The following is a 6,801-nucleotide window of genomic DNA, read 5'->3' on the forward strand; positions in this document are numbered from 1 at the left end:
TTTTGCGGTACGCGGGCCTCTCACTGTCGTGGCCTCTCCTGTTGCAGAGCACAGGCTCTGGACGCGCAGGCTCCGGGGCCAATGCCTCCCGGCCCCAGCCGCCCCGTGGCATGTGGGATCCTCCCGGACCTCGGCACAAACCCATGTCCCCTGCATCGGCAGGCGGACTCTCAACCACTGTGCCACCAGGGAAGCCCCATGACTCTTTTTGAATTATGGTTTTCTCCGGGTATATGCCCAGTAGTGGTATTGCCATGTTGTATGGTAGTTCTATTTTTAGTTTTTTAAGGAACCTCCATACTGTTCTCCATAGTGGCTGTATCAATTTACATTCCCACCAACAGTGAAAGAGGGTTCCCTTTTCTCGACACCCTCTCCAACATTTATTATTTGTAGACTTTTTGATGATGGCCATTCTGACTGGTGTGAGGTGATACCTCATTGTAGTTTTGATTTACATTTCTCTAATGGTTAGTGATGTTGAGAATTCTTTCATGTGTTTGTTGGCAATCTGTATATCTTCTTTGGAGAAATGTCTATTTTGGTCTACTGCCCATTTTTGGATTGTTTGTTTGTTTGTTTTGATACTGAGCTGCATGAGCTGCTTGTATATTTAGGAGATTAATCCTTTGTCAGTTGCTTCATTTGCAAATATCTTCTCCCATTCTGAGGGTTGTCTTTTTGTCTTCTTTATGGTTTCCTTGGCTGTGCAAAGATTTTTAAGTTGCATTAGGTCCCATTTGTTTATTTTTGTTTTTATTTCCATCACTCTAGGAGGTGGGTCAAGAAGGATCTTGCTGTGATTTATGTCAGAGTGTTCTGCCTATGTTTTCCTCTAAGAGTTTGATAGTTTCTGGCCTTACATTTAGGTCTTTAATCCATTTTGAGTTTACTTTTGTGTATGGTGTTAGGAAGTGTTCTAATTTCATTCTTTTACATGTAGCCGTCCAGTTTTCCCAACACCACTTATTGAAGAGGCTGTCTTTTCTCCATTGTATATTCTTGCCTCCTTTGTCAAAGATAAGGTTACCCTATGTGTGTGGGGTTATCTCTGGGCTTTCTATCCTGTCCCATTGATCTATATATCTGTTTTTGTGCCAGTACCATACTGTCTTGATTACTGTAGCTTTGTAATATAGTCTCAAGTCAGGGAGTCTGATTCCTCCAGCTCCATTTTTCGTTCTCAAGATTGTTTTGGCTATTAGGGGTCTTTTGTCTTTCCATACAAACTGTAAAAACTCTTGTTCTAATTCTGTGAAAAATGCCATTGGTAATTTGATAGGGATTGCATTGAATCTGTAGATTGCTTTGGGTAGTGTAGTCATTTTCACAATGTTGATTCTTCCAATCCAAGAACATGGTGTATCTCTCCATCTGTTTGTATCATCTTTAATTTCTTTCAACAATGTCTTACAGTTATCTGCATACAGGTCTTTTGTCTCCTTATGTAGGTTTATTCCTAGATATTTTATTCTTTCTGTTGCAGTGGTAAATGGGAGTGTCTCCTTAATTTCTTTTTCGGATTTTTCATAATTAGTGTATAGGAATGCAAGAGATTTCTGTGCATTAATTTTGTATCCTGCTACTTTACCGAATTCATTGATTAGCTCTAGTAGTTTTCTGGTAGCATCTTTAGGATTCTCTATGTATAGTATCATGTCATCTGCAAACAGTGACAGTTTTACTTTTTCTTTTCCGATTTGGATTCCTTTTATTTCTTTTTCTTCTCTGATTGCTGTGGCTAAAACTTCCAAAACTGTGTTGAATAATAGTGGTGAGAGTGGGCAACCTTGTCTTGTTCCTGATCTTAGTGGAAATGGTTTCAGTTTTTCACCATTAAAAATGATGTTGGCTGTGGGTTTGTCATATATGCCCTTTAGTATGTTAAGGTAGGTTCCCTCTATGCCTACTTTCTGGAGGGTTTTTATCTTAAATTGGTGTTGAATTTTGTCAAAAGCTTTCTCTGCATCTATTGAGATGATCGTATAGTTTTTATCCTTCAGCTTGTTAATATGGTTTATCACACTGATTGATTTGCATATATTGAAGAATCCTTGCATTCCTGGGATAACCCCTACTTGATCATGGTGTATGATCCTTTTAATGTGTTGTTGGATTCTGTTTGCTAGTATTTTGTTGAGGATTTTTACATCTATGTTCATCAGTGTTAGCGGCCTGTAGTTTTCTTGTTTTGTGACATCTTTGTCTGGTTTTGGTATCAAGGTGATGGTGGCCTCGTAGAAGGAATTTGGGAGTGTTCCTCCCTCTGCTATATTTTGGAAGAGTTTGAGAAGCATAGGTGTTAGCTCTTCTCTAAATGTTTGATAGAATTCGCCTGTGAAGCCATCTGGTCCTGGGCTTTTGTTTGTGGGAAGATTTTTAATCACAGTTTCAATTTCAGTGTTTGTGATTGGTCTGTTCATATTTTCTATTTCTTCCTGATTCAGTCTTGGTAGTTTGTGCATTTCTAAGAATTTGTCCATTTCTTCCAGATTGTCCATTTTATTGGCATAGAGTTGCTTGTAGTAAGCTCTCATGATCTTTTGTATTTCTGCCGTGTCAGTTGTTTCTTCCCCTTTTTCATTTGTAATTCTGTTGATTTGAGTCTTCTCCCTTTTTTTCTTGATGAGTCTGGCTAATGGTTTATCTATTTTGTTTATCTTCTCAAAGAACCAGCTTTTAGTTTTATTGATCTTTGCTATTGTTTCCTTCATTTCTTTTTCATTTATTTCTGATCTGATCTTTATGATTTCTTTCCTTCTGCTAACTTTGGGGCTTTTTTGTTCTTCTTTCTCTAATTGCTTTAGGTGCAAGGTTAGGTTGTTTATTTGAGATGTTTCTTGTTTCTTGAGGTAGGATTGTATTGCTATAAACTTCCCTCTTAGAACTGCTTTTGCTGCATCCCATAGGTTTTGGGTTGTCATGTTTTCATTGTCATTTGTTTCTAAGTTTTTTTGATTTCCTCTTTGATTTCTTCAGTCATCTCTTGGTTATTTAGTAGCATATTGTTTAGCCTCCATGTGTTTGTATTTTTTACAGATCTTTTCCTGTAATTGATATCTAGTCTCATAGCATTGTGGTTGGAAAAGATACTTGATACAATTTCAATTTTCTTAAATTTACCAAGGCTTGATTTGTGACCCAAGATATGATCTATCCTGGAGAATGTTCCATGAGCACTTGAGAAGAAAGTGTATTCTGTTTTTGGATGGAATGTCCTATAAATATCAATTAAGTCCATCTTGTTTAATGTGTCATTTAAAGCTTGTTTTTAATTATTTATTTTCATTTTGGATAATCTGTCCATTGGTGAAAGTGGGGTGTTAAAGTCCCCTACTGTGATTGTGTTACTGTTGCTTTCCCCTTTTATGGCTGTTAGCATTTGCCTTATGTATTGAGGTGCTCCTATGTTGGGTGCGTAAATATTTACAAGTTTTATATCTTCTTCTTGGATTGATTCCTTGATCATTATGTAGTGTTCTTCTTTCTCTCTTGTAATAGTCTTTATTTTAAACTCTAGTTTGTCTGATATGAGAATTGCTACTCTAGCTTTCTTTTGTTTTTTGGGGGGTTTTTTTGTTTTGTATTTTTTGCGGTACGCAGGCCTCTCACTGTTGTGGCCTCTCCTGCTGCGGAGCACAGGCTCCGGACACGTGGGCTCAGCGGCCATGGCTCACGGGCCCTGCCGCTCCGCGGCATGTGGGATCTTCCCAGACCAGGGCACGAACCTGTGTCCCCTGCATCAGCAGGTGGACTCTCAGCCACTGCGCCACCAGGGAAGCCCTCTAGCTTTTGATTTCCATTTGCATGGAATATCTGTTTCCATCCTCTCATTTTCAGTCACTATGTGTCCCTAGGTCTGAAGTGGGTTTCTTGTAGACAGCATATATATGGGTCTTGTTTTTGTATCCATTCAGCAAGTCTTTGTCTTTTAGTTGGGACATTTAATCCATTTACATTTAAGGTAATTATTGGTATGTATGTTCCTGTTACCATTTTCTGAATTGTTTTGTGTTTGTTATTGTAGGTCTTTCCATTCTCTTGTGTTTCCTGCCTAGTGAAGTTCCTTTAGCGTTTGTTGTAGAGCTGGTTTGGTGGTGGTGAATTCTCGTAGCTTTTGCGTGTCTGTAAAGGTTTTAATTTCTCCGTCGAATCTGAATGAGATCCTTTCTGGGTAGAGTAATCTTGGTTGTAGGTTTTTCCCTTTCATCACTTTAAATATGTCCTGCCACACCTTTCTGCCTTGCAGAGTTTCTGCTGAACGATCAGCTGTTAACCTTATGGGGATTCCCTTATATGTTATTTGTTGCTTTTCCCTCGCTGCTTTTAATATTTTTTCTTTGTATTTAATTTTTGATAGTTTGATTTATATGTGTCTTGGCATGTTTCTCCTTGGATTTATCCTGTATGGGACTCTCTACACTTCCTGGACTTGATTGACTATTTCCTTTCCCATATTAGGGAAGTTTTCAACTATAATCTTTTCAAGTATTTTCTCAGTCCCTTTCTTTTTCTCTTCTTCTGGGACCCTCTATAATTCAAATGTTGGTGCATTTAATGTTGTCCCAGAGGTCTCTGAGACTGTCCTCAATTCTTTTCATTCTTTTTTTCTTTATTCTCCTCTGTGGTAGTTATTTCCACTATTTTATCTTCCAGGTCACTTATCCCTTCTTTGGCCTCAGTTATTCTGCTATTGATTCCTTCTAGAGAATTTTAAATTTCATTTATTGTGTTGTTTATCATTGTTTGTTTGCTCTTTAGTTCTTCTAGTTCCTTGTTAAATGTTTCTTTTATTTTCTCCATTCTGTTTCCAAGATTTTCGATCATCTTTACTGTCATTACTCTGAATTCTTTTTGAGGTAGACTGCCTATTTCCTCTTCATTTGTTTGGTCTGCTGGGTTTTTACCTTGCTCCTTCATCTGCTGTGTATTTCTCTGTCTTCTCATTTTGCTTAACTTAATGTGTTGGGGTCTCCTCTTCACAGGCTGCAGGTTTGTATTTTCCATTGTTTTTGGTGTCTTCCCCCAGTGGGTAACTTTGGTTCTGTGGGATGTGTAGGCTTCCTGTTGGAGGGGACTGGTGCCTGTATTCTGATGGATGAGGCTGGATTTTGTCTTTCTGGTGGGCAGGACCATGTCCGGTGGTGTGTTTTGGGGTGTTTGTGACCTTATTATGATTTTAGGCAGCCTCTCTGCTAATGGGTGGGGTTGTGTTCCTGTCTTGCTAGTTGTTTGGCATGGGGTATCCAGCACTGGAGCTTGCTGGTCGTTGAGTGGAGCTGGTTCTTAGAGTTGAGACGGAGATCTCTGGGGGAGCTCTCGCCGATTGATATTACAAGGGGCTGGGAGGTCTCTAGTGGACCATTGTCCTGAACTCAGCTCTCCCACCTCAGAGGCTCAGGCCTGACACCCGGCTGGAGCACCAAGACCCAGTTCTTGGAGACGGGGCCCTTGCAATTTCTAAGGAGCAAGGTTTCTTTGTAACTGCTGTGTCCATGAGATCACAAAGAAAGTTCTCATTTTCTGAAGGAAATGTATCCAGAGAAGCAGATGGCACAAGTTCCATAGTGTAATTCCTCTTCTTTGGATAGGACTCCTCAAAAAGGTAACAAGCCAAGAATCTAGGACAGTTTTTTCACCATGGTTGATGACCATCTAGTAATGGTAGTTATAGTTTTATGAAATTTATTTTCACTTAAATAAGAGTGAATGAGCACGTGTGTGTGAGAAATAGAGAGAGAGAGATTTGGGTGGTGATGTCAGATGTATTTCTTGCTGCTATGGTTGAGGTTCCAAAATGTTTGAAAGCCACTACCCTCTAAAAACTCTTGTATATGTGCCATGGAGTTAATAGCTTTCAAGGTGTTTTTTTTTCTTTCTGAAATTTATGTTTGAATGTTGGGTGTACCTGTAAATCTGAAATAAACCCTTGGGTGCACTCTGATATAATCTAATCTTTTTCATTAAGAAAAAAAAAAGTATTGGTCATGACCCACTACATTGATTTTGTGACACATAATTTGAAAATTACTTTTCTAGGTTATATTCCTGGGAATGGAATTATTGTGACAGGATAAAAGCGAAACTTTTTAAGATTTTGCTCTATTTTAGTGTCTATATTTGTTTTCAACAGTGGGGGTATGATGGTGGTTTGTACTGCTCTGCTCAGGGGGCATTTGGAAATGTGAGGACAGTGTTTTGTTGTCACAATGACTGGGGAATGCTTTTGGCATTCAGGGACAGGGTCCAGAATGGTAAGTGTCCTAAAAAAAATAGGACAGCCCTGCACAAGCAATGATTATCCTGTCCAGAATGTCTTAATGTGCTTGTTGAAAAACCGTGGGCTTGGTGTGTGATTTTTCTACCATTTGCCTTATTATTCAGTATTTATTGGTGACACCGTCATTTCAGAGGCATAGGATGTTGTAGAAAGAGCAGAGGGCTTGGAGTCCAATATATGAGTTTGAGTCTTGCTACTTAACCAGCCCGGTTGTGTCCCTGAACAAATTATCCTCTTTCTCTGTGCCTCGGTTTTCTGATCCAGGAAATGGAGATGACGATACCTACTTCTAAGAGTTTGCATTAAGAAATAAGATTATAAGTATACATTGTTTACACAGTACAGTGCCTGGCACATAAATGCTTAATAAGTGATTTTTACTATATTAATGAATTTGTACTACTGAATTTATTCATTTGTTCAGTTAAACCCTTTTTCTGAGGTGGAGAAATACAATACTTATCTTACTTAAATCTTGCCTTTTTTTTTTTTTTTTTTTTTTTTTTTTTTTTTTTTTTTTT

The 6,801-nt window shown here is 38.6% G+C and overlaps 1 protein-coding gene across 2 annotated transcripts in view; it reads left to right on the top strand.

The window, feature by feature from the left end:
* GPATCH2L (G-patch domain containing 2 like) overlaps positions 1-6,801 on the top strand; it is a 58,110-nt gene that overhangs the window by 50,705 nt on the left and 604 nt on the right. The window lies entirely within an intron of this gene.

This window comes from Lipotes vexillifer, unplaced genomic scaffold (assembly GCF_000442215.2).
Source record: "Lipotes vexillifer unplaced genomic scaffold, Lipotes_vexillifer_v1.1 scaffold39, whole genome shotgun sequence".
NCBI classification, from domain to species: domain Eukaryota; kingdom Metazoa; phylum Chordata; class Mammalia; order Artiodactyla; family Lipotidae; genus Lipotes; species Lipotes vexillifer.